Source organism: Pteropus medius, unplaced genomic scaffold (assembly GCF_902729225.1).
Source record: "Pteropus medius unplaced genomic scaffold, Ma_sr-lr_union100, whole genome shotgun sequence".
In the NCBI taxonomy this organism is placed as follows: domain Eukaryota; kingdom Metazoa; phylum Chordata; class Mammalia; order Chiroptera; family Pteropodidae; genus Pteropus; species Pteropus medius.
Genome location: NW_024349142.1, coordinates 208,356 through 235,572, shown reverse-complemented (window position 1 = coordinate 235,572; position 27,217 = coordinate 208,356). Strand labels below are relative to the sequence as shown.

The 27,217-nt window shown below is 42.0% G+C and overlaps 1 long non-coding RNA gene, 1 other non-coding gene and 2 pseudogenes across 2 annotated transcripts; 3 read left to right on the top strand and 1 right to left on the bottom strand.

Annotated features, from left to right (window-relative positions):
- The first annotated feature begins 2,253 nt into the window (after nucleotides 1-2,253).
- LOC120617058 (zinc finger protein 543-like) lies at nucleotides 2,254-14,586 on the top strand (annotated as a pseudogene).
- Nucleotides 7,450-7,568, top strand: LOC120617071 (uncharacterized; annotated as a pseudogene).
- A 96-nt stretch (nucleotides 14,587-14,682) lies between the features above and the next one.
- Nucleotides 14,683-14,801, bottom strand: LOC120617070 (5S ribosomal RNA). The gene has a single exon (XR_005656766.1). It is a non-coding gene; the product is annotated as a 5S ribosomal RNA (ribosomal RNA).
- A 4,747-nt stretch (nucleotides 14,802-19,548) lies between these two features.
- Nucleotides 19,549-25,894, top strand: LOC120617029 (uncharacterized). Its single transcript, XR_005656750.1, has 4 exons — nucleotides 19,549-19,980; nucleotides 20,775-20,901; nucleotides 21,942-22,063; nucleotides 22,675-25,894. It is a non-coding gene; the product is annotated as an uncharacterized LOC120617029 (long non-coding RNA).
- The last annotated feature ends 1,323 nt before the right edge of the window (nucleotides 25,895-27,217 follow it).

The following is a 27,217-nucleotide window of genomic DNA, read 5'->3' as shown; positions in this document are numbered from 1 at the left end:
CTTTCCTGACACCCTGGCCAACAACCCTAAATGGGTTAGCTTTCTGCTATATCAGCAAAGACCCTCAAGACACAAAGTGCACGCTCTAGGCTGGGAATTCACTCTGAGGAACAAGATAAACAGTGATGCAGCTGGGACAGCCTGGCCCCAGTCCCTCCAGCAGTGTTCACACTGAACATTGTAGCATGTGTAGAAGGTGGTCATTGGCTCCTCTGCAGAGAGGGTCTGAAGCTGCATGACATAGGCATGAGGATGTTCACATCTGGGACTTGGCTCTGCAAGAGAGTCAATGTTCTCCCAGGCAGCTGCTCCACCAAGCACGCTATCCTTTCAGATTCGGATACTTATGATTTGTTACCTTGCAGGTGCTGTTGTACACTTAGGGGGAGGTGTTGCCGGGGAAATGGCACTATCCTTCCTCCACCATTGGTCTGTTCCCCGAAGCCCAGGCTGAAGAGCAGCAAGAAGGTGGACTCCACCCCCTAGGCTCCTGGTAGCCCCTGCAGCCACACCAGCCTGTGTTTTTTTCTTTCTTTTTTCTTTTTTTTTTTTACATCTACAGCACCTGGTCTTCCTAGGTGGTCTCCCATCCAACTACTAACCAGGCCCGACCCTGCTTAGCTTCTGGGAACAGTCGAGGGCAGGTGTGTTTAGGGTAGTATGCCAGCCTGTGTTTTCTTACCTTCATAGTCATGAGAAGAAGTAAAAAAAGAAGTCACCAATTATGACTTCTAAGATTTTTCTTAATATAATGTCAAAGGATTGTTAAAATTCCTAACACGACTTTTTGGGTTTCTGGTCGGCAACTACTTGAGTTGCTCCAATGTTCATCTGTCTATTCCTTTCTCTGCCTACACTCATTCTCTGCTGGTCTCACAGAATCATTACTTGAAATAACAGTGTATGCTGACAGCTTCCAAATTTGTACATCCAGGTACGAACCCTCTCCCAAAGTTCAGACATAGGTGGACAAAAAAAGGGTTCTACAGAAAGTAACCTCACAGGGTGATCTGATCATAAATTCCCAACTGGGCAACTGCAGCTAAGGATATAACATTTTTAGTAAAAGGCTTATCTTTGCCTTAAGCCAGCCCTGTCCATTATTTCTGTGCATCTAGGTTAATGAACCATCAAAATGCCTCTTTTCAGACTCTAATGCTCCACCATACTTTTGGACCTCACCTAAAACATGACTACAGAATCTTGTTGACATCCTATAATCCGATCCCCACCTTGCTTTCTCCCACCTTCTTGTAATCTTCCTTACATTCCCGCCTTAATTCCAAATGCATAAAAGAAGCTGCAAACTGTCATTCTGGGAAACATTTTCTCAGTCTGAGATCTTGCTTCTAGGCATATCCTCTGCGTTTCAAATAAATTTTTATAAAAATTCTCTATCGGTTTGCATGTTCTTAGGTCAACAACGGTCTGGAGTTGTTTTTCTCAGAAGTCTGTGCATCCTGTGGAGGTGGCTCTGGGCCAACGTAGGCCCAAGAGTTAAAGGTCCTGCGTTCTGTAAAATGCTAAGGCGGGACTTCCGGCATCCTCCTTGGGCGGTTATTTTTGATTGCTCATTTATCTGCATACTCTGTAAGAGGATCCAGAGGCAGTCAGGACCCCAGCGTTGCCTCTGCGCCTCTGCACTCGTCCTGACCCCGGACGAAGGCCTTTGCATCCTGAGCTCGATTCCCCGGCCCCTTATTCTTTTGGTAGTGCCCGCTGTGAAGAGGCGGATCTGAGGCGACTCTCCGAGCCTCGTGGTTCTCTAGAAGACAGGCTTGGACAGTTAGCTACTCACATCCGGTCGTTTGTAAGATAAAACTATACTACCCAGGAGGCTGAGCGCAGCGTGTCTGCATGGGCCTTGGGCCAATGTCGGCCGAGGACAGGGGCGTTTCCTGCGGCCCTCGCCGGCAGGAGCAGGACTTCCGGCACCTTTGAGCTATACACCGTCTGCCTGTGCCCAGTAGTGCTTTCAGTGCTATGAGATCTGGAGCGATGTGCCCGCTGGTTTACCGGCCCTAGCAGGGAAGAGGCGGCCCGTGAGCGCCCGCCGGGGCCGGATCTCGGTTCTTGCGGTCCTGACGCGACGCCCTGGGCCTCGTGTGCATTTTACAAGGGGAAACAGGTTCGGAGTGCGACAATCAGCTGAGGTTACTCTGCCCTGGGCAGGAAGGGAGTGGCGGTCAGCCGAATCCTGGAGCCTCCTCGGTTGCCACCTTTCAGGGCCCTGCTATCTCACAGGGTCCTATGATGGCGGCGGCGAGGATGGACCTGGCGCAGGTGAGTGGACGATGTTTCAGGCATTGATGCTTCCCTGCTGGTTCGGAGCGGGCACCTGGGCAGGTTGGAGGCCAAGAAAAGCCCTGGGAGACTTTGTCCTTGTCGTTTGTTTACAGCTGTTTCGCGTCTGTGACATGTTCAGATCAGTGCGTGAGGGACGAATGATGCTTCCTTCCCAGGACGCTCATCACACTTAAAATTCCAGCCACCTCCGTGACCTGTAGGTCCGTACCTGGCTCCCACGAACTCTGACCTTCTGTTTTTCCCTGGGCCACTGTTCTTCAGACACAACAGCCTGACCATGCCAAGTTCTCTTCCATCCCCTTGTCTTTGTCCTTGCCCTGGCCTTTGCCTGGCATACTTTCCCTATGTCTTCGCAGGGCCTCCTCATTTTCGATCCTTTGCTCAGATGACACCTATATAGAGAGGCCTTTCCTAGTAGTTCAGGCTAAAATGGCCCCTTCTCTGCTTGACCATCCTCTGGCATTTTTGTGTAGGAAACCTGGCCACATTAAATAGTCGTGTCTGGTTGAATTTGTCCAGGATGTGGGAGCAAAGAGAAAACAAAAACGTATGACCTTCATTGGGTCCTTGCTGTGGTCTGACAGGCAAGCGTAATAGATCATCTCATTTAATCTTCAACACCTCAGAGCTGAGTTTGATGCCTGTGAGGTGGATGACAACGAATATGCTCCTCTGTCCATGTCCATAGAAGTATTTTCAGCCATGGCTGAAGTGAATATAACTGTAAAATTTATTTAAAATGTTTCCCATCTTCATTAACTGTGGTTTTGTTTTGCTAATGGAGGATCATCAGAGTTACACAATTAGACCCTAGACCAGAGGGACGGGGGTTCAAATACTGCCTCTACTCATAACACATATAAACTTAGGGGGAACTGGTAGAGCTCCCTAGACCTCAGATCTCTGATGGACATGAAGATAATGATAGTGTCGACCTCATGGGCTGTGACCAGCCACCCTAGTGTTTCTTTTACAAGTATTTTTTCTTTAGTTCTCGTAACTATCATTGCTGAGTGAGAATTATTGTGTTGATTCAGAAATCAAGGTTCAGAAAAATGAAGTGAGGTACCCCAAGTTCGCACAGCAGGCAAGTGTTGATTTTAGGATTTTGTATTCCTATCCCAAGACTCTGACTTCAGTCACTTTAACACAACAGGTAAAGCCCTCAGTGCAAGGTGGGCACACGGTGAGGACCAGTGAGTCTCAGATACAGTTGTTATAATTATTGTTTTCATCATCATTAATATTCTTTCCCATCCCTCTGACATCTTAGAGTCTTTATCGTTCTGTGCCTCACAGTGCACACAGGATGGTCCTGACCTCGTGTGTTCTCCATTGGCTCCCGCAGAGGAGGCTCCTACCTCGCTGTAATTAGTGCAAACAGTTTCTTCTTCCTTGAGCTCAGCACAGAGCTCAGCCCTCAGGAGCTGTTTGCTCTCTCTGTCCTTTTTCCATTGAGAGAGATGGTCTCCGATTCCATCCAACAGCCCCCAAATCAACACTGCTGCCTCTATTTGACTTTCCAGATGCCTATGACCTTCGAGGATGTGGCTGTGACTTTTACCCAGGAGGAGTAGGGGCAGCTGGACACAGCCCAGAGGGCCCTGTACCAGGAGATATACTGGAGACCTGTAGGCTCCTGGTCTCTCTGGGTGAGATGTCCCCACTCTGCCAGGCCTGGATCCAGGCCTGGCTGGTCAAGATGGTCTCTTTTGCCCATCTATCCTCCTTCCCACAGGTTCAGTTCTTTTCTCACCTCTTTCTGCCTGGTCTCCCTGTCTCTCAGGGAGGGTTGAGCAAAAACAGGGTTTACCTTTGGTCACAGCCCAAAGAGAAGGATATGCTGGGAGGAAGTGGGAGTGTCTCGCTGAACCCAGAAGCACATTCCAGCCAGGCTTCTTGAGGGACTGATAGAAGAACTTAGAGAAGCGTGATTGTGCCCTGGCTTCTGGATTTCTTGTCTTGCCTTCTCTCTGGGTTGGCTCATGTCACTGTCTTTTCACAATGGCTTTTTTTGCCACAGCTATTTGCAAAAGGAAGTGGTCATTCAGTCCTTGTCTCTGAAGCCCACGGATTCCTCAGCTCTACTTTTCTGTATGTATAGTCTTTCTCTTCACTCACTTAATTCTCCCAGCATGCTGTCCTTGGCAAGTAAGGAAAATAGGACTATTGCAATGAGTCCCTCATAAAGCTGAATCCATTAATTTTGTAAGACACACCTTTATTGTGAAAAGCTTTGCATTTTTGATGATACAAGTTCTTTATTTTGTGAAATGTTAATAAGGATAAGTGATATTTGATGTTTGTGCAAACATCTTAATTTGATCAAATCACTGTGGAATTCTCAATTTTTTATTTTAGTGGTTCATGAAATGCTGAAGTCTGGTGTCACCAAGTCTGCCCCTCCCTCTGACCCCTGTTTCTGGAGAATTGAATTCTCCTGCTCATATCACCCCTCACACCACAGCTCACTTGGTCTGTGGCTGCTGGCCCCACATGGGAGTGTTGTCATTTCCTCCTTAGTGTAGCACTTGGAAGGCCAGGATCTCTGGTCCCAGACTCTTGGTGTCCAGTTCCCACTCTGCTACTTATGAGCTGTGTCTTCCTGGGCAAGTTACTGAACCCCTCTGTGCCTCAGTTATCTCAAAGGTAAAGTGAGGTAATGTAGTAGCTCTTTCACAGGGTAAATGGCTCAAAACTATGCCTGGTGATTGCTTGCTATGTGCAGTTTTGGCAGTTGTGACTCCTATTGCTATCATTATTCTTAATCATTGTCCTCATTGTCATCATCCTTACACTTGAACTCAGCATTTTCTGGAGGTGTTATGTAGCTTTGTAATTTAATAGGCCAGATGTCAGAGATGACTAGACCCTGCTTTCCATCTTGGCTCAGCCATTCATCATTTCCATGATTTCAGCAAATCATTTTATCTGCCTGAGCCTCACTTTTTTCATCTATAAAATGGTGCTGATCGATCAGAGTATATACTTCATGTGGATGCTGTAAGGAAATCTTAAAGTAGTATTTTTCATGCAAGGCCCACAGGAAGAACAATATAACACTGCTTAGGACCTAAAAAAAAAAACCCACTTAAATCAGTGAAGACAGCGAACCTTGTTCCTAAATGAAAAGACTCAGTATTTTAAATATGTCATTTCTTTTCTAAATTAGTGCATAAATTGCTTGGCGCAGTCCCTGGGATATAGTTTTTGTTTGTTTGTTTGTTTGTTTTAAGACTTAACAGCTATTTTAGGTTTACATCAAAATGGAGAGGAAAATACAGAGACTTCCCATATAAACACTGCCCCTACATGTGTAAAGCCTCCCCCATTATCGACATTCCTTCCCGAGTGGCACATTTGTTATAGTTGATGAACCTACATTGACACGTCATAATCACCCAAAGTCCATAGTTTACATTAGGGTTCATTCTTGGTGTTGTACATTCTCTAGGGATTAGTACAAATATAAAACATGTATTCACCCTTATAGCATCATACAGAATATTTTTGCAGCCCTGAAAATCCTGTTTGCTCTGCTTATTCATCTCCCCCAACCAACCCCTGGCAACCACTGGTCTTTTTACTAATACCATTTGTATTTTCCAAAATATCATATAGTTGGAATCATATAGTATGTAGCCTTTTCAGATCGGCCTTTTCACTTAGTCATATGTATCTGTTACTCCATGTTTTTTCATGGCTTGATAGCTCATTTCTTTTTAGCACTGAATAATATTCCATTCTCTATATGTACTATAGTTTATACATTTACCTCCTGGAAAACATCTAGGTCACTTCCAAGTTTTGGCAGTTATGAATAAAGCCACTATAAACATTCATATGCAGATTTTTATGTGGATGGTAATTTTTCTTTCTTTTTTTTTAATTTTAAATTCCACTTGTTCATTGCTGGTATGTAGGAAAACATTTGACTTTTGTACATTAACCTTATATCCTGCAACTTTACTATAATTTCTTATTAGTTCCAGAAGTATTTTGTTGATCATTTTGGATTTTATACATAGCTTTATTTCTTCCTTCCCAATTTGTATACCTTTTATTTCATTTTCTTGTCTTACTGCATTAGCTAATACTTTCAGTATGATGTTGAAAAGTAGCGGTGAGATAGGACATTCTTGTTTTGTTGCTGATCTTAGTGAGAATGCATCAGTTTTCTCACATTTAAGTAGGATGTTAGCTGTAGAGGTTTTTGTAGATGTTCTTTATCAAGTTGAGGAAGTTCCCCTCTATTCCTAGTTTGCTGAGAGTTCCTCTTTTTTTTTTTTTTAATTAATGGATGTTGGATATCATCAAATACTTTTCTGCATCTGTGGTTATTTACTTTAGCTTGTTGATGTGATGGATTACATTAATTGATTTTCAAATGTTGAACCAGTTTTGTATACCTGGGATTTATCCTTTGTTGTGGTGTATAATGTTCTTGGTTAAACATTATTGTATACATTGGTTAGTGGTTATACGTTATTGGATTTGATTTGCTGTGGAGGATTTTTTGCATCTATGTTCATGACAGATATTATGTGTAGTTTTCTTGTAATGTCTTTGGTTTTGGTCTTAGGGTAATGCTGGCCTCATCGATTGAATTAGGAAGTATCCCCTCTGCTTCTATCTCTGGAAGTTGTTGTCGATAGTATTCCTTTAATATTCTCTTAATGTGCATAAGATCTGTTGTGATGATCTGTCCCCTCTTTCATTAGTGATCTTAGTAATTTGTGTTCTCTTTGTTTCTCAGCCTGGCTAGAAGCTTATCAATTTTATTGATCTTTTGAGAGCCAGCTTTTTGTTTTATTGGTTTTCTCTACTAATTTCCTGTTTTCAAGTTTACTGATTTCTGCTCTAATTCTTATTTCTTATGTCCTATTTACTTTGAATTTAATTTGCTCTTGTTATTCTAGTTTTCTGAATTAGAAATTTATGAAATTGACTTTAGATCTTTCTTATTAAAAATATGCATTAAATGCTATCAGTTTCCCTCTAAGCACTGCTTTCACTACATTCCACAAATTTTGATAAGTTGTATTTCCATTTAGTTTGAAATATTTTTTACTTTGAGATTGCTTCTTAGACCCAAATGTTGTTTAAAAGTGTGTTATTTAATCTCTACATTGGGTCTGCGGCCACTATGGCCATGCTACCCTGAGCAAGCCCAATCCCGTCTGATCTCAGAAGCTAAGCAGGGTTGGGCCTGGTTAGTACTTGGATGGGAGACCACCTAGGAAGACCAGGTGCTGTAGGCATAAAAAATAAAAAAATAAGGGATCGTAAGATGACAAGGTCCTTGCAATTTGTGAGGTCAACCAAGGGTTACCTCGCCTTAAAAAAAATATTTAAAAAAATAAAATTAGTATAGTCACGTCTGCTTTCTTTTGATTTGTATTGGCATGGTAAATTTTTTTTCTATTCATTTACTTTTAATCTATATATGTCTCTATATTTACAGTAGGTTTCTTATAGACAACATATTGTTGAGTCTTGTTTTTTGATCCACCCTGACAATCTCTGTCTTGTAATTGGAACATTTACACCAATGATACTCCAAGTGATTATTGATATAGTTGCATTAATACCTACCATATTCGTTCCTGTTTTCTATTTGTTGTCTTGTTCTTTGTTCCTATTTTTGTCTTCCACGCTTTTTCTGCCTTTTGTGGTTTCAGTTGAGCATTTCATATGATTCCATTTTCTATTTTTTCTTAGTGTGTGAGTTATACTTTTTTTTTTTTAGTTTTTTTTAGTGGTTGTCCTAGAGTTTGTAGTATGCATTTACAACTAATGCAAGTCCACTTTCAGATAACACTATCTTCACTGGTAGACTGAGACCTTATGACAAAATAATCCTAATTCCTCCCTCCTGTTCTTTGTATCATTGCTGTCATTCATTTTACTTATATATAAGCACATATAAATATTTATATGTACAGACATATATAAATATACATAAAATACACACATAAGCATATTTAATCAAATACATTGCTGTTATTTTGAACAGACTGTTCTGTTAGATCACTTGAGACAAGTAAACGTTTTTATTTTATCTTCTCTTATTTCTTCTTCAATATTCCTCATTTATTTAGATCCAAGTTTCTGACCTGTATCATTTTCTCTCTCAAGAACTTTTAACATTTATTGCAAGGCAGGTCTGTTGGCAACAGATTCCCTCAATTTTTGTTTCTCTGAGTAATTCTTGATTTCTCTTTTACTTTTGAAGGATAATTTCACAGGCTACGAAATTCAAGATTGGTGGGATTTTTCTCTGAACACTTAAAATATGTCTTTCTATTTTCTTCTTGCTTGTATGATTTCTGAGGCAAAATTAGATGTAGTTTTATCTTTGTTCCTCTATAGGTAAGGTGCTTTTTATCCTTTCTAGCTCCTTTCAGGTTTTTTTCTTTATCTTTGATTTTATGTAGTTTTAAAATTAATGCCTAGGTGTGTTTTTTGTTTCTTTGGGATTTTGTGGGGTCTGGGGTGGGGGGGTGGCGCATTTATCATGCTTGGAGTTTTCTTGGCTACCTGCATCTGTGGTTTGGTGTCTGAAATTAATTTGGGGAAATTTCCAGTCATTATTGTTTCAAGTATTTCTCATTCACCTTTCCACTGCTCTATGGCAGATATGAGTGAACATTTGCTTAGTGATGATGGGTAAGTCCTGAGCTTTGGTTCAGGATCTGCAGATGAGATTTTTGTGGGGCCTGGTTCCTGTGCCATTGACTTCTCCATAGAGTCTTTTACACATGACACACCAGCTCAGTCTTCACTGTGCAGGAAATTTATCATCTCACCTAACAAGAAGCTCAGAAGTGGGACTGGCTCCTGGCATGTTGGGTACCAACCCGGTTACCTGTGTCTTTGCTTTCTGTCTTTGGTCCTGATGCTCAGGTTGGTTCCCTCACAGAAGTTGCAATACGCTTCAGGATGACAGGAGCTGCAGGTGCCTCATTCAGCCCTTCCTGGAATAAAGCTTTCTTGTTACTCAGAGTGGCTGATATAGGTCACCTGTCTATGTCAGACTACTGATGCTCAGGGCTGTCATTTGTGAGATGATGGAGATCAGGGGTTTTTAATCTACCAGGTGGGTCACCATCACCTGGGGAGTGTGTAAATCTGATGCCTAGGCCTCGTTCCAGAGATTTTGTTTGAACTGGGCCGTGGTTGCAGTCAGGCGCACCAAATGTTGCTTTTGCACACAGACTTTGAGACCCTGACTTGGATGAATTAGAATGCATGTAAGTGTTGGGATTATATAGGATGGAGATCAAAGGGAACTGGTGCTGTTTACATAGCCAGCACTAGTGTCTAGAGTCTGTGGGGTCCAATGATGGTGTTTTTGTCATTGGTGTCCAACTTGCAGCATTTTGTCTACGTGGATGGGAGCAGTTTTGTTCCAGGGTTCCCTCTGCATCCTGAAGTTCCAGCCTAGATTGAAAGATTTTCTTTCTCCATGAACAGGCTGTCCTTTGCCTAGATCAGAGCTGATCTACCTGATGGAGCACAGCCTGGAGTTACAGATGTTGAAGAGAATCCTCTTTCTAAACTCCTGCCCAGGTGGGTGCCAACAGCTGGCCAGGTGGGGGTCATGGCCTCTTACAGACAAGGTGGCCACTGCCACTGGACTTTGTGGGAATTTGCTTGTTGTGGTCTTTGTAGACTTGGGTCCATGGAGCCTTTTAACCTGTGGTCCTTCTATCTTCCCCTCTCCAGCTCTATCACATTCTTCACCGCTCCTATGGGGGCAGTTATGGGGTGTATTAGGTTCTTTTGGATTCTAGGCTTCCACTGCCTGGGCTTAAAAGCTAGCTGTGACACACAGCAGCCTTGAAACCCTGGGGGAGCCCCACAGATCTCGTGGTGCTAGTGTTGTCTCAGCATAGTTTTATGGCAAAATAGAGTCTTGTCCTATGTTGCTTGATTCTCATCCTTATACATTCATTTCATCTCCTGTGTGTAGCTGCCCTTCTCACATCCCTAGGGGAGGTCTTGCCCCCGACCATGGTCAATTACTGTACCAGTGTTCAGATCATTCTTAAGTCTGGTGATGCTGAGTGTATTATTTGTGAGACAGAGAAAGAGAATGTCACACCAGTGTTCACTTTCTCATGAAACCTGCTTCTTCACTTCTTTTCTGCCTCTTCTGTAATTTTATCCATTCTCTACTCGACATAACAATACACTTGGGGGAACTAAGTAAAAAGTGCTGATGCCTCTCTAATGGCTTCACGCTGGCTGTCATAGACTCCTTTCTCTGTACAATTGATCTGGAGAAGTCTCATTTAGCAAGAGATGTCTATACTGGTGTTCTACCTCACACTTAACTATTATTTCTTACATTTGTTTTCTGTACCTACCACTTAACTATTATTTATTGCTGTATAGTGCAAAACCTTAAGAGACCAGCTTGATGAATTTTTGCTTGCACATAAACCCTCATAACCACCACCTAGGTTGATATATAGAATATCCCCAGCATTTTACTAGGGACTCATGCTCTTGAGTGCCCCCTCTACTATGTAACCCTCATTTCAACTGTCAGCAGTGATAGTTTTGACTGTTGAGCCCCACAGCATGCTGTCTCATACCTATCTGCTTTCAGTCATCATCATGTCTGTGAGATTCTTTCTGTGTGGTTACACGTGGTTCGAGTTTGTTTACTCTCAGTGCAGTGTGTTATCTCACTATGTGAGAAGCTGCCATTCGTTTACCCATTCCCCTCTTGATGGGCATTCCTATTGTTTTCGACTTAATGCTGCAAAGAATATTCTTGTTACCTTTTTTTGGTGCGTATAGCACTGATTTCTGTTAAGAATCTATTCTGGGACATGGTTCCATAGTGTAGCGGTTAGCACATCTGCTTTATATGCAGAAGGTCCTGGATTCGTGCCCTAGTGGAGCCATGGCCCGTGGTCTATGGCCATGCCACCCTGAACAAGCCCGATGTCTGATCTTGGAAGCTAAGCAGGATCGAGCCTAGTTAGTGCTTGGATGGGAGACCACCTAGGAAGACCAAATGCTGTAGGCGAAATAATTTTAAAAAAAAATCTATTCTGATATGTGTACAAGTCATGGAGTAGGTTTATGTTCAGCTTTTATAGAAACTGCCAGACTCTTGGGCAGAGTGGCTGCACCTTTCTACATTTCCACCATTTGCTATGACAGTGTCCACCCCACCCCCAGTCCTCGTCAGCACTTGGTAAAGTGGTTCCCTTTGGTCTTTGAGGCCCCAGGGAGAGGTTCTTTGATACCAACAGCAACACTGAAACTGCTCCTTATACGGTCAATGCTTTGCTCTAATTTCTTTTATTATTATTATTATTATTATTATTATTATTATTATTATTATATTTTTCCATTAGAGTTGACATTTAATGTTATTTCATATTGGTTCAGGTGTACAGCATAGTGGTTAGACATTTGTATAATTTACAAAGTGATCTCCCCGATTACTCTAGTACCCACCTAGCACTATGCAGAGTTATTACAATATTATTAGCTCCTAATTTTCAAATGGAACAGTGACCTCCTAATTTTCAAATGGAACAGTGACCTTAATGGCCCACAATTTACTGAACCACTTCTGCAGTGTCAGGCACTTTATAGGCATTTTCTAACCCTCATGACAGCCTGTGAGACAGAAACGGAAAGTCTCTTCACTTTCTAGAAAAGAAATTGAGACAGAAACAGCTAAAAAATTTGTCTAATGTCAGCTGACTTTGTACAGCAGAATTTGAGTCGACGTGTCCTGGTTCCAGAGCTGACTGTTAACCTCCTTGCTGTGAGCTTACAACGCAGCACAGACGTTCAGATAGAACATTTGGCCCTCTTGGATTGTCACTAGACCTTCAGTCTCTCCTCACTCTAGTCACCATTTTAGTGTTGGCTCATCAAATATCTCATGGCCAATTCTTTTAACACTTAAATATTCTCTAAGGTTAATCTACACATTCTTACACCTTCAATTTACATGCTTTCTAGATGTATATCATTGGACTAACCCAGAATAAAAAGTTAAAGCTAACATGCATTGGTTGGTTCTTTACTCAGTGTCTGACCTCAAACCGAACATGGTATATACAGTGTTTTACTTCATCCTCAAATAGTCCTGCAAGACAGGCACTTTTTTTTGCTTTATTATTTAGAAAAGAAAATGAAGACTTATGGGATTTGAGTGCCTTGCCAGGCACCACAAAGCTAATATTGAGTTCTTCTGAAACTTGGACCTATTGTTTTCATGGTCAGAGACCATGATCTTAACCTCATATGACCTCTAACTTGTTGAGTGGACCTCAGGTACAAGATGTCAATCATAAACCTTGGTTTATGACACATTGTCATCTCTGATTCATGAAAGACCTTGATTAATTGATGTTTTAATTAAATTACTTATTCATTCATTTCTTTTTGAAAATAATACATTCAATATCACCAGACCCAAGAATAAGAACATTGCTCACATCCTACTGTGGTAATCAGCTTGGGCTGCTATTTTCTTCTGTGTTATCATTACTAACAAGCTCTTTTGTGTGTTGTATTCCCTTCAAGTGATAGCACAAAACCCGAGACCACATAGCCTCCCCCTTCCCGCCTGGCTTTGTCTGAGGATGTCTCACTCACCCTAAGAGCAACAGACTCAGCGAGCCTCAGGGGACGCCCAGGTGGGTCGAAGCAAAGGTCAGAACGGGCCATCAGAAGTTCAGGAAGGCCACCTGAGACCAGGGATTGACCCCCCTGAGGGAGAAGCTCCCTGGAAAACTGAGCTCTGAATGTGGTGCTTTAGGGAGAGAGGATGGTCTGCACCCTAGGATCGTCCAGGAGCCAGTCTCTCTAGGAGACATTCTCTGTGAATGAGACTCATGTGGACCAGTGAAAGACCCCTTAACTCATGAAGGGAAACAGTCCTGTAAATGCAAGGAATGTGGGAAAATTTTTAACAAGAAATGCTTCCTTGTTCGACATAAGCAGATTCACACTGGAGTGAAGCCCTATGAATGCACAGAGTGTGGGAAATCCTTTAGCAAGAGCATATTACCTCCTTTAGCACCATACGATCCACACGGAGAGAGAACCTACGAGTGCATGGAGTGCGGGAAGGCCTTCAACTGCAAGTCATACCTCATGAGGCACCAGCAGATCCACACTGGGAAGAAGCCCTGTGTGCACATTGAGTGTGGAAAGGCCTACACCCACCGCTCCAACTTATCCTGCATAGCAGAAGCCACACTGGCAAAAAAAAACCTTTGTGTGCATAGAATGTGGGAAAGCTTTCTGAGATAAGACTGGTTTCCTTCGACACAACATCATCCACATGAGAGAGAAGCCCTTCATGTGCATGGAGTGTGGGAAGGCATTCAACCACAAGTCAAACCTCAGGTGGCACCAGCAAATTCATAGTGGAGTGAGACCCTTTGAATGCAAGGAATGTGGAAAAGCCTTTTGGGACATAACAGACCTCATGCAACACTACATCATTCTCACTGGAGAGAATCCTTATAAGTGCCTAGAGTATGGGAAAGCCTTTTACTGCAGGTCACACCTCAAGCAGCACGAGCGGAGTCAGACTGGGGAGAAGCCCTACGTGTGCAGTGAGTGTGGAAGGGCCTTCACACATAGCTGCACTTTCATCTTGCATAAAAGGGCCCACACTGGAGAAAAACCTTATAAGTGCAAAGAATTTGGGAAAGCCTTCAGCAATCAGTCAGCCCTCATTCGACACTTTAGCATCTACACTGAAGAGAAGCCCTATGAGTGCAATGAATGAGAGAAGGCCTTCAACTGCAGGTCATACCTCATGAGGCACCAGAGGATCCACAGTGGAGAGAAGCCCTTGAGTGCGGGAATGCCTTTTGCCAGAGAGCAAACCTCATTCGACACTCCATCATCCACACTGGGGAGAAGTCCTATGAGTGCAGTGAGTGTGGAAAAGCCTTCAGTCACAGCTCATCCCTGAGTCAGCACCAAAAGATGCATTCTGGAAGAAACCCTGTCAATGTAACAGAAGTGGGAAGACCCTTCACCAGTGGACAGTCCTCAGTCAGCTTCTAAGAACTCCTGTTGGGGAAAGACTTTTTGAATGTAACCACTGAGGGAAAACTTTTGCCAAAAGAAATGTCTTACTCAGAATCTACTCATTCATACCAAAGAGAAACCCTGTTGCAGAGTATCAGTTATCATCTAATGAGTCATGACAGAAGTCGACTCAGCTTAGAATCTCATTCTGCCTCTGAGAGTTCATCCAGGAGAGTGTTTCAATCTTTTTTTTTTTTTTTTAATTTTTTAGGTGAGGCAATCCTTGGTTGACCTCACAGATTGCAAGGACCTTGTCAGCTTACAATCCCTTATTTTTTAAATTTTTTATGCCTACAGCACCTGGTCTTCCTAGGTGGTCTCCCATCCAAGTACTAACCAGGCCCAACCCTGCTTAGCTTCCGAGATCAGATGGGATCGGGCTTGTTCAGGGTAGCATGGCCGTAGATGTGATCCAATCTTTATCATTCACTTAGCAAAACCTTCAGCCACATCTTTCTCCTTAGTTTACACTGCAAAATTATCTCAGGGAAATTCAAACAAAGGAGGAAGAGACACAGAAGAGAAAAAACATGCAAGCAAGCTTCTTTCAGAAAAGCCTATGTCAATTTTTCATCCCTTTATTTTGGGAGCAGGGCATGTCATGTCAGCAATCAGAGGGCCTAGTTTCCTTAGTTATCTGTTACGTACATTCACTTCTGTCTAGTATTGGGAGAGTTAGACAGTTGAGGGTATGTCCGAAAACACTGATCGAAAGCCGCCTTTGTTCTACAACATTGTCTCTCCTCATGAGCAGCATAAATCTATGAAGAATATGAGGGCTTGAGTTAGGAAATGCTCTTATATTGAGATAAAGATGTACGTATGAATGGGCACACTTTACTGCACACTTAAGACAGAATTGAAAAACATGTTTCTTCATGTGTCTTCAACCATTCAAAAACTCATATTTCATCTTGATATACTTATTTTTTTTCCTTTATTTTTCTGTGGTGTGAGGATGAGTGTTGCTGTTCGACCTTCCCAGATGAATCCTAATTCTCCCCTCTTTGGTTTCTGAGCTGCTTCAATCCTCCTTAGAGAGGTTTCCACCTCCACAATTTTCTAGGGGTTGATTTAGAGCCAAAACAAAATAAAATACACGGCTAAGTTAGGCTAAAGAATAATGATAAAGTCAGAAAAACAAAGAAGGCATCTCATTTTTAATTTTACAAAAGATTGTGAAAATTTACTGTCAAATTCACAAGAATTTTAACAGAATGAAGTGGATGTGTACATGTAGGTATATGTGAGTTGCACGGTTGTCACCATGAGCTTAGTTCTGGCATAAAGACTAATGACTAGTACCTTTTATTAGGGTATTTTGGAATTCCTCCGGTATTTTTTTGAGCTACCTACTATAGTATTACCTCATGTTAAGAAATACATTGGACGTAATGTGTCTCCTTGGAAACCATCTCAGGGCCTTTTAAATGACCACATGTGTAGTTTCATATTGCCATTGTAGGCCAAGTCATTTTCATTGTATCAATCCATGGCATTATTGTAAAAGCATCTCTCTACCCTTTTCATGTCATGTCTAGGAAGTCTTTAGTAAGCCCTAGGTCCTGAATATTTTTTTCTATAAATTTTCTAGCTTTACCTTTTACATTTAAATCTCTAGTCCATGTTGAGTTAATTTCTGTATTGCCATGTGCGGTTTACCTTGAGCTTTTTTCTTGTGTTGACCTAAGAGTTATTCCAGCACCACTTGTTGAAAAGACTTTCCTGCTTTTGTTGAATTGTGTCTACTCCTCTGTCAAAAATCAGTTGGGCATATTCATGTTGGTCTATTTCTGAGTTCTCTATATTATCACATTGATCAGCGTGTTTTAACGTCTACCACTACCACACTATCTTGATTACTGTAACTATCATCAAGTCTTAAAGTTAGGTAAAGTTATTCCTCCATATTCTTTTTAAAAATTAATGTAGTTTTCCATATCAAAAATTTCCTTTGGCTTTCCATATAAACTTTATCATATGCATGTCTATATTTATAAAACATCTTGCTAAGATTTTTGGTAGAAATTAATCTGTGGATCATTTTGGTGAGATTTGGAATCTTCATTGTGTTGAGTCTTCCGGTCGATGGGCATGGTATGCCTCTCCATTTATTTAGATCCTCTTGGATTTATTTAGTTAGTGTTTTGTAATTTGTAGCTTATGGTTCCTGAACATATTTTGTTAGATTTTTATCTAGGCACTTTTTTTTGAGTCATTATATGTGGTATTGAGTTTTTAATTTCAGTTTGCACATGAGCATTACTGTTATATTGTAATATAACTAATGTTCATATGTTGACCTTGTAGCCTATGACCTTGCTGAATTCACTTAGTTCTAGCAGCTTTTTTGGTACATTCCTCAGGATTTTTTTCATAAACAATAATGTTATCAGCAAGTTGCGAACATCTTATTTCTTCTTCCTAAACCATATCCCTTTCATTTCCTTTTCTTGTTTTTATTGTACCAGCTAGAACTTCCAATATAGTGTTGGATAGAAGTGGTGAAGGAGGACACACCTGCCTTGTTCTTAATGTTAGGGAGAAAGTATTTAGTGTTGACCATTAAGTATGATAATAGCTGCGGGTTTTTCTTATACATGTTTTTCAGTTTGGAAAGTTTCCCTCCTAATTTGCTAAGAGCTTTCATTATGAATGGATGCTATAATGGTTTGCTTTGACTGGTTTTCGAATGTTGAACCATCCTTGCATTCCTGTAACAAACCCCACCAGATCATGAAATATAATTATTTTACTCTGTGTATGTTACAGCCTTCTGTTAGCTAGAATTTTGTTTAGGATTTTTGTGTCTAAAATCATGACCATATTGGTCTGTAGTTTAATTTTTTTGCACGATTGTTAGTGTCCAAGTAATGCCTCTCAAAATGAACTGGGAAGTGTTCCTCCTCTTTTTTTTCTTCTTCTTTTTTTTTTTTCTGGGTGAGATTTTATAGAATTGGTGTTATTTCATATATTTCTATAACGTATCTTGGAAATGTGACAGAAAGTGAATATTGCAGGATATTTTTCCACACACCAAAGTTATTACTAATTCAAACATTTCCATACTCATGTGATGGCTGGTATCTTTGGGTTTAAATACATCTTCCTATTTTGTGCTTACTTTTGCTTCACTTCTATTTCTTGTACTTTAAAATTTTTCTGTAATTCTAAACTCTGTATTTTAGTTGGGATTGTATATACTCCTATTTTGCTAATGTTTAAGTTAAAATTATAACACTTATCCTTAATATAAATGAGCATATATCGTCTTGCCCAATATAAGGGATATTATTTGAGGATTGAATGGTAATTATGTCATTGTACTCAACAAGGAGATACTGTTTATGTTTTATACAGATAGTGAATAATTGTACTATCTACAGATGCATCCTTCCCTTGGATCTTTATTTCTTCTATTGCTGCAGACCTTTCACCTGGATCATTTTTCTTTGACCTTAAATGTAACCTTTAGCATTCCTTTTCTGTGGATTAGTTTTCTATTCCATTTTTCATTTTGGGGCACATGTCTTATTTCATGCCCTTTCTTAAAAAAAAAAAACACTAATTGTTGAATGTTATTTGAGTGAAATTTATGTTGGCGATGATTTCTTTGGGACCTTCAGTATGTCCTTCCACTGTATCTCTGACTCCAGTATATATATATTGGGTGCGAGTGGAGACAATTTATTTCGTGTTGATAGTTTCCTGGTGGTAAGGAACAGTAGTTGAACCTGATGCAAAGGACAACACACCTTAGAGATTGTTAACTGTGAGATGAGCTCAGTAATTAGATGGAGTTTTGAGTTGTTGGATAATAAAAGAATGACAGTGTAGAATGCATGGGAGAAATAAAAAAATATATATGTGGTGACCAAATTGATGGGTTGTGACATAAACTGGCTGTATGCTTACCAATTCCATTTTCTTTTTTGGGACACCTAACAGAACAGCATGTCCCAGCTTCTGTACACTTAATTTGGGACCATCTGAATGAGTCGCAGCCAATTGAGTATAGGCAAAAAATGACTGTCAAACTGTGTTTTAACTGTTTTGTATTTGTGTACCATTCTGGGGATCTCAGTGATTCTCTATTTTCCAGGATTTAGTGTTCCCTTGGGGGCTCCAGGTTCAGGTGATGGGCTGATGGTGATGGTGTTTTGTTGAGGACAGGACCTGATAACTTAAAGGTGCTGAGCTTCAGGCTGGGCCATCTCATGATCATATATTTGTTCCTGGGCCTACCTGCCCTGAGGGTCAGGGAAAGACAGAATGTGGAAAGGGAGGTCCTGGTTACCGCGAACTAGGTAACATGTCATTCTGTCACAAACATGTAACCATGTCAACTCCATTCTCCACTCAGGCTTGAGGGCAGTTAATCCAGGTGTTCCCAATATCTGAATTATGTGGCCTGCAATAAGGCATCTCTTTGGGCAAAATGTCTACCTGTAGTTTAAGAAATTTTGTGCTGTGTAAGAAATAACTAAATAAGACAAATAATACAAACGTATGCTTTTATGTAAAACTTTTAATAAAAATTTATGAGGCTGCTGAGTCAGGGTCATTGTATCTTTTGTTTTGATAAATAATGCCAAGGATCCTGCAAAGAGGCATCCCCAATTTCACTTCCCACAGCAGTGTGCATGAAAGCATTGTGATGGTAACGCTAATGACCATATTAATACAGTCGTCCCCCCCATATTCGTGGGGTATATTTCCAAGACCCCGGCTGGATACGTAAAACCGAGGATGGTACTGAATACTGTATTTTTCCTATACAGACATGTGTACCGCATGGGTATGCTGGAAAAGGGATGATTCGCGACGCGGGTGGGAGGGAGCAGGACGGAAAGTTTGTGATTCACTAGGTCCGGGTGAGACCGCAGAGCTTGCATGTCCACCGCCATGCCCAGGGAAACTAGGGCGTTTTTAAGAGGAAGCGAAGCCCTGTCCGTGTTTGGAAACCTCGAGCTTTATTTTCTCGCACGTTCTACCAATGCGGTTTGTAGGTTGCCATGGAAAAGGGGAACGGCACATACGAACAGACGGAATAGACTACATTACCCAGAAGCGGATACGTCATGCTTTTTCTGCCTGAGAGCTGAGCCAATGAAGGCCGAAGAGGGGCGTGCCCTGAGTCGTGGGGCGGGACTTCCGATGTTGCTTCTGGAGTACTTCCTTTGGCGCACAGTTGCATTTTGGACCGGTACCACGTGGACCGGAGAGATGCGCTAGGGCGTCGCTCTAGGGCTAAGCTGGAAAGGAGGGTGACGTGACAGGGCCGCCCCCGTGGCTGTGAGATTGTGACTACCGGTGCAGGCTCTGTCTCTCTGAGGCTGTCCCCGACTGTAGAGCGGACGCCGTCGCCCCTCGTGCTTACCCGAATCTTCCGCGGTCCGGCGCCCGACCCTTGAAAACGGCGGCCTGGGTCTTGTGAGCGTTTTATACCGTTTTATAGTGAAGCTTGGAGTGCGATACACAGCAAAAGGTGAACCCTGCCCTGGGCGCCCACCTCACAGAACCCCACAAAGCCCACCCGGCCGCGCGGCGGGGACCAGGGCAGCAGCGCTAATGAATCCGGCGCAGGTGAGTGTTGTGTCTCTCGGCCTCAACCTCACACACCCTCATGGTCATAACTCCTTGTCTTCGGGCTCTACCTTTCATTCTCCCGGTTCGTGGTCGTAGAGTTCCTGAAGGGAGTCACTTCTGGCCCAGGGTCCTTAGTATAGGCCAAATAAGTTCGGAAGGGAGTACCAGTCACTGGAACAGGCATGTGCAAAGTCTTGGAAGTGAGACTGATTTGGGAGTGATTGAGGTCACCATTGTGTTTTATGAGAACAGACAGCTGCGGTGGCACAAGTCAGGCCTGGAATGGCAGCCGGAGGAGCTAAGCATCCCTTCTTAAAGTTTGGAGCAGAGATGGAGGTGATTTTACACAGATTTCATTCAACAGGTTTCTTCTGGCAGCAGAGTGGAGGCCGAAAAATAAGGGAGGAGGGAAGAAGACCAGAGAGGAGTGTGAACTGACAGCCTTAAGGTCCTAATACTGGGAGCTTATGGAAGAAGGCTGAGTTGGAGTTTGGTGGTGTCAGGGAGGCATGGTCTGGTTAACACCAGGTGAACTGGCTGGCAGGAGAGTGTTTAGGACCCTTCTTGCCAGACCCAGAGCTTACACAGTATCTGCCCACCTCCATCGTCTGCACTGAGCTGAACACAGTGATCAGAGGGACATGAGGAGCGAAGAGACATGAGTGGTGCCAAGGCCAGATATCTCTGAGTTGGGAGGCTAAGAGATCAGGGACCGGAGAGTGCTCGTGAGCAGTGAGAGCTGGGGAGAGATGCTGTGCTGCTTGTGGGCTCAACTGTTCTCATCATGACAGGGCTGTGTGACCTTCGAGGATGTGTTCGTGTGCTTCTCCCGGGAGGAGTGGGAGCTTCTCGAGGAGGCGCAGCGACGCCTGTACCGTGATGTAATGCTGGAGAACTTTGCACTTGTGTCCTCGCTGGGTAAGTTCTTGTTTTGGTTATCTGTTGGTGCGTGGCAAATTTCCCCCAAATTTAGTGGGTTGAAAAGACAGAAATTTATTTCATGGTTTCTGCGGATCAAGAATCATACATATCTGACTTGGATATCTCTAGCTCAAGGTTTTTTGTGACCTTACTGAGGCTGTCCAGGGTTGCCCTCTCATCTGAAGGCTTAACTGGAGATGACTCTCCTTTCAGGGTCATTCACATGAACAGTATACCTTTGGGCTGATTTATCATTTCTTTGCCAGCTGTTGGCCAGAGTCCTCCCTCAGTGTCTTGCTATGTTGTCTTCTCTGTAAGCAGGTCACAGGCAGCTGAGTTCCATGACTGTGAGCAAGAGATAGTATTCAAGGTAGAAACTAGTATTTTTGTAACCTATTCTCAGAAGTAATGTCCTATTGTTTTTGCCATATTCTGTTTATCAGAAAAGAGTTTTTAGGTCTAGCCCATACTCCGCTGGAAGGGTTCACAACGACATAGATTCTTGGGGGTGGGCGTGAGTCCCAGTTTCCTGGGCTGGGTTTACTTCTTCATTTTTCACCCAAGGGGCAGCTCTGTTTCATGGCGCTCTCACAGCATAGCTCTTTTCCTTGGTTCCTTGGAGAAGGTGGTGTGGGTACCAGGGGTGGGCATTGGGCACTGCTGCCTCATCTTCCAGAGTGGCCCCAACACACTGCCCAAAGCTTTGAAATGAAGGGTTTCGAGTCATAAGTCTCGCAGTCTGCACAGCAGATTTCAGATGGCCTGGCCACACTTTGGTTGGGGACTGTCCAGATCACTGGCATCTCTGTTCCCAGATTCTGCCCCCTTCTAACTGACGTTTCCTGGTGTGTATGTGGGGTGGGAGCTGACTGTTGCAGGAATCGAGGGCACTGTCGTGGTCTGTCCTTGTGAAGAACAGTGAGCTGTTCCTGCAAAACTTTCTTCCAAGGTTCTTTTTTTTGATATTGAAATTTCTTCTATGTGGGAAAGGTTGCCTATGTCACTGCTGGCCACTTACCTGTCTCCTTTCACCTCAGGGCTTGCAGTTTCCAGGTCCCATGTGGTTACCCGCATGGAGCCAGAAGGGAGCCCAGGGTTCTTGAGAAGGTAGACTCGGCTCCAGCCACAGCAAAGAAGACCTGGAGGAGGCCCGGCCTTGGTGAGTGGAATGGTGACGACAGGCTGGCTTCATATTACACAAGCAGTCAGTGCTTTGTCTACTAGTGTTTGATGCCAATACCAGTGACTAACCTCGTCTCACTTTCCCTTTGTTTTTGATGTATTGCTCACTTGTCATTTGTGCTCTGACTTCAGGTATCTGTTAGTCCCCTACCTTTGTCATCCCATGTCTCATTTGTCCTCTTTTAGTGCTCCATGAGGTGCTCTACAGCACTGGCTTTCATTTAACATGTCATGATTTCTGCACATATCCTTGTTTCCTTGAAGACTATTCAGTTCCAGCCAGATATGCGTGGTCCTGGACAGATCCTTTGGGACAGCATTTGCCTGTCACAAGGAACCTTTGTCTCATTAGGAGACCATGCCTTTCTTCTTTACACTGTTCCCCATCCTTGTACACTCACCCCTGTGAGATCTCCTCCATTCTGTGAGACCTCCAGTGCATAGCAGCCTTCCTCATCCTGACTCTAGTGCTGTGTTCTGCCAACAGGCCTACGGACTATACCCTGGTAGTATCAGACACACATTTCTTATGGGATACCTTTTGCCACCCATTAAACATGTGTTTGACCAGCATTTATCTTCTTTCAGGTTGTTGCCATGTTGCGGAGGAAGAGCCTGTGCCTTCTGAGCAGAGTGTTTCTGTAAGTGTCGCAGTTTAGAATGCTCAAGGCAGGTCCTTCCACCTAAAAGGCTCACTCATGTGGCATGTCTGGCCCAGTCTTGAAAGACATTTGCTTACCTGGCTGAGCCACAGGGAACACCATCTGGACAGTGACCACATAGCCACATGTGAATTGTGTAGGAGAGACTTTCAGTTCAGTGTAAACCTTGACCAGAGGCAGAAGCAGCAGCATGGAGAGCAATTCTTTAGAAGGGAAGAGGCCAGGCCTTGTTTGTGAAGCACTACAGATCCCAGCATTAAAGAAGGCCTTCACTTGTAGGGAGGATCAGAAGAACTGGCCAACTCTGACCTTGTTTAGTGCCAGGCCCCTCTCTGTGGGGAGAAGCCACACAGGAGCATTGAATGTGGAATGCCTTTCTGTGCTGGCATTGCTAACAGACCTTTATGTGTGTTGGATCTACATAGGCAAGAAAGCGCAACCTGGGACCACAAAGCCTTCCTCTTCTTAGCTGCCCTTGTTGGAGGGGGCCTCACTGCAGGGTCAGTTAACTCAAGGAGTCTCAAGGGACTCCCCAGGTGGTAGGGATCGGTCCAGGAAGCAGCCAAAATGCAAGAAGTCTAGGGACATTTTCCCACAGGGATAGCCTCCCCAGGAAGTTGAGCTCTGTACATAATGCTTTGGGGACAGATGATGATCTGCCCTTGAAAGTTTTATAGGAGCAGGTCTCCAGGACATGCTGTCCCCAAGCAGAACACGCGTGGACCAGGTAATGCTTCTGTGGCCTGCGCAGGGAAGGATTGGCACACAGGGAAGCAGCACGGGTATGGGTTCAACAAATGCCTTTCGCAGATTTACCGAAGTAAAGCCCTATGACTGCACTGGATGTGAGAAAGCCTTGAGAGGACAGAGCTTTTTCCCACTCTAGACAAAGTCTGTGAGTGCAGCATATTCTGGTAAGTCTTTTGTGACAGCTGTATTTTCACTCGTCACATGAGGATTCTCACAAGAGAGAAGCCCCAAGTGCAGTGGCTATGGTAGGATCTTCCCTCACCCTGTTGTTCCTTTTTGGAATAATAGGATCCACACTGGAGTAGAACACTTTAAGTATAAAAAATATAAGAGAGCTTTTCGTGCTAGCTGTCCCCTAACTCAACACGTGAGGAGTCACACTGGGCAGAAGCTCTGTCAGTACACTGCATGTGGGCTTGCCTTCAGCCTTCGTTCATCTGTCACTCATCCTCAAAGGATCCACACTGGGGAGCAACACTGGAGTGAGAGATATGGGAAAGCCTCTTGCAAGTGGACACACCTCAGTCAAATTCAGAGAACTCATACTGGGGAAAGAACTGTTGGATGTAACTCTTGAGGAGAATCTTTTGACCAGAGGAAACATCTTACTTGGTATCTGAGAATTTTACCAAAGAGAAACCCCGCAAGTGTCATTACTGTGAGACAATCTGAGGCAAATCATCAGCTATTGTCATCCGTCTAAAGAGTCATATTGAAAATTGACCCAGCCTAGGACCTTACTCTACATCGGAGAATTCATAAAGGAGAGAGAATCAGTGGTTATTGTGCAATTACAAAATCCTTCAGCTGTAGAACTACCTTTAGAGTGCACCGAAAAGCAATCACAGGACTATTTTAAAAATAACAGACATAAAGGAGGAAATAAAAAGGAAGTAGATGTAACAAAAAGAAATGCCTTCATGGCTTGATTTGGGTTTCCCTGACAAACCCATGACAATTTGTTATTGGTTGTTTTGTTGTTGTTGAGTGGCAGGGGAAGAGCAAGATTTCAAGTAAAAGAGCCTTGTTCCTGTCACCTGACTTAATGTACATACTCTCCCTCCCATGTCAGGTTAGCTGCATACTTGAGAGCAGTTCAGCAAATATTTGTTGAAATCTTTTGTTACAGAACATCGTCTCAGCCATTGAGCATAAGTCTTTGTGCCAAACATGAAGCCTTGATTTATGAAGCTCTTAAAACTTAAACCAGAATACTAAAAGTATTGTTGCCTAAGATTATTTTATGTCAAAGGAAATAAGTACATACTTACGAATGGGTACATTTTACTGTACTATTTAAGGTCTCAGTTTTTATCTATTTATTTACTTAGTATTGTTTTTGAGATATAATTGACATATAACATTGTATACAAAGTTTAAGATGTACAGTATATTCATCTGATACATTTATATTGCACTATGATTGCCATTGTAGTGTTAGCTAATACCGCTATCATGTCACAGGTTTATCTTTTCTTCTAGTGGTGAGAACAATTAAGATCTAATCTCTTACTGTGTTTAAGGTTTGTAATACAGTTTTGTTGTATGTAATCTCTGTACTGTATATTAGATTTCCAGGAACTTTACCTACTAGTTGCAAATGTGTACCCTTAAACAATAATCTCTCCCACTCCCACACCCACCAGCCTTTTGTAACCATCATTCTACTCTTTGTTTTTTCAAGTTTGGTTTGATTTTTTATTTAGATTCTGCATGTAAGGATATCCTGTAGTATTTGTCTTTTTCTAACTTAGCATAATGTCCGCAAGGTCCATTCATGTTTTTGCAAATGGCAGGATTTCCCTTTTTTCTCATGGCTGAATAACATTCTCATTTTGTATATGAGTATGTGTACCACTTTTATCCATTCATCCTTTGTTGGACACTTAGGTTGTTTCCATTTCTTGGCTATTGTGAACAATGCTGTAATAAACATGAGCGTACATATATGTCTTTAACAACTTGTTTTCATTCTTTTGAGTTAATATCCAGAAGTGGGATTGCTGAATCATAAGATAGTTCTATTCTTAATTTTTTGAAGAATCTCTATACTGTTCTCCAAAGTGGACTGGTTTACAATCCCACCAACAGTACACAAGGATTCCCTTTTTCCACTTTCTCATCAACACCGTTATCTTTTCTTGATGATAGCCATTCATCCAGGTGTGAGGTGATATCTCATTGTGGTTTTGATTTGTATTTCTTTGATGATTAGTGACATTGAACATCTTTACATGTACCTGTTGATTGCTTAGATATCTTGGGAAAAATGTCTTTTTAGTTCTTTTGCCCATTTTTAAATCAGTTGTTTGGGGTCATTGTTATTGAATTCAGTTTTGTATAAATTTTGAATATTAACCCTTTACCTAATACAAGCTTGCAAATATTCCATTCCATAGGTTGCCCTTTTATTTTGTTATTTCTTTTTACAGTCCGAAGCTTTTAAGTTTATATAGTCCCACTTACTAATTTTTCTTTTGTTGTTTGTGGTTTTGGTGTCACATCCAAAAAATTGATGTCAAGGAGCTTCTTTCCAGTGTTTACTTCTAGGAGTTTTATGGTATCAGGGCATATGTTTAAGTTTTTGATTCATGTTAAGTTAATTTTTAAGAGTGATGTAAGATAGAGATTCAGTTTCATTTTTCCGCATGTGGTTATCCACTTTTCCCAATACCATTTATTGAAGAGACTATTTTCCCTATTGGATGTTCTTGGCTCCCTTATCAAATATTAATTGACCATTTATATGGGTTTTAATTCTGGCTCTCTAGTGTTCCATTGGTGTATCTATTACCATACTGTCTAAATTACTATAGTTTTGCAGTATAGTTTGAAATCAATACATGTGATGCCTTCACTTTTGTTCTTTCTTATGATTACTTTAGCTATTTGGGGGTCTTTTGTGGTTCCATACAAATTTTAGGTTTGTTTTTCTATTTTTGTGGAAAATGCCATTGTAAATTTGATAGGCATTGCATTGAATCTGTAGATGGCTTCATACAGCATGGATATTTTAACAATATTAACTCTTCCAGTCCATGAACATGGGCTGTCCTTCCATTTGTTTGATTTCTTTCAGCAGTCTTGTAGTTTTCATTATACAGTTCTTTCATTTCCTTAGTTAAATTTATTCCTAGTTATTGTTTTTGCTGCCGTTTGGGGTAGTTTTCTTTATTTTTCAGATATTCTGTGATTAGTGTATAGAAATGCAACTGATGTGTGTGTATTGATTTAATATCCTGCAGCTTTATTGAATTCATTGATTAGATCCAACCGTTTTTTAGTTGAGTCTGTGGGATTTTCAATATATAAGATCATATCATTTTCAAATAATGACAATTTTACTTTTTTTCTTTTTTTGATTTGGATGGCTTTTATTTGTCTTGGCTGATTGCTATAGCTAGGACTTTCAGTACTAGACTTTCAGACTTTCAGAATAAGAGTGGTGAGAAAGGGCTTCAATTAAGGAAAAAAATACACATGAAACTGATGTAATTGAAACAGTAGTTTAAAAAGACACTGTTAAGAGAAATAAATAAAAAAAGTCCTTTTTTCATGACATTTTAAACATCCAGCATGCTCACTTTTCCTTGATCCCAATCTACATGTTGGTTTTTCTTTATTTTCTCCGAGGCGTGGTGATGCTCATGTAGCTGTACAGTATTCCCAGCTGAGTCCTGCTTCTTTCCTTTGGCTGTATTTTTCACTCTTTAAAATCG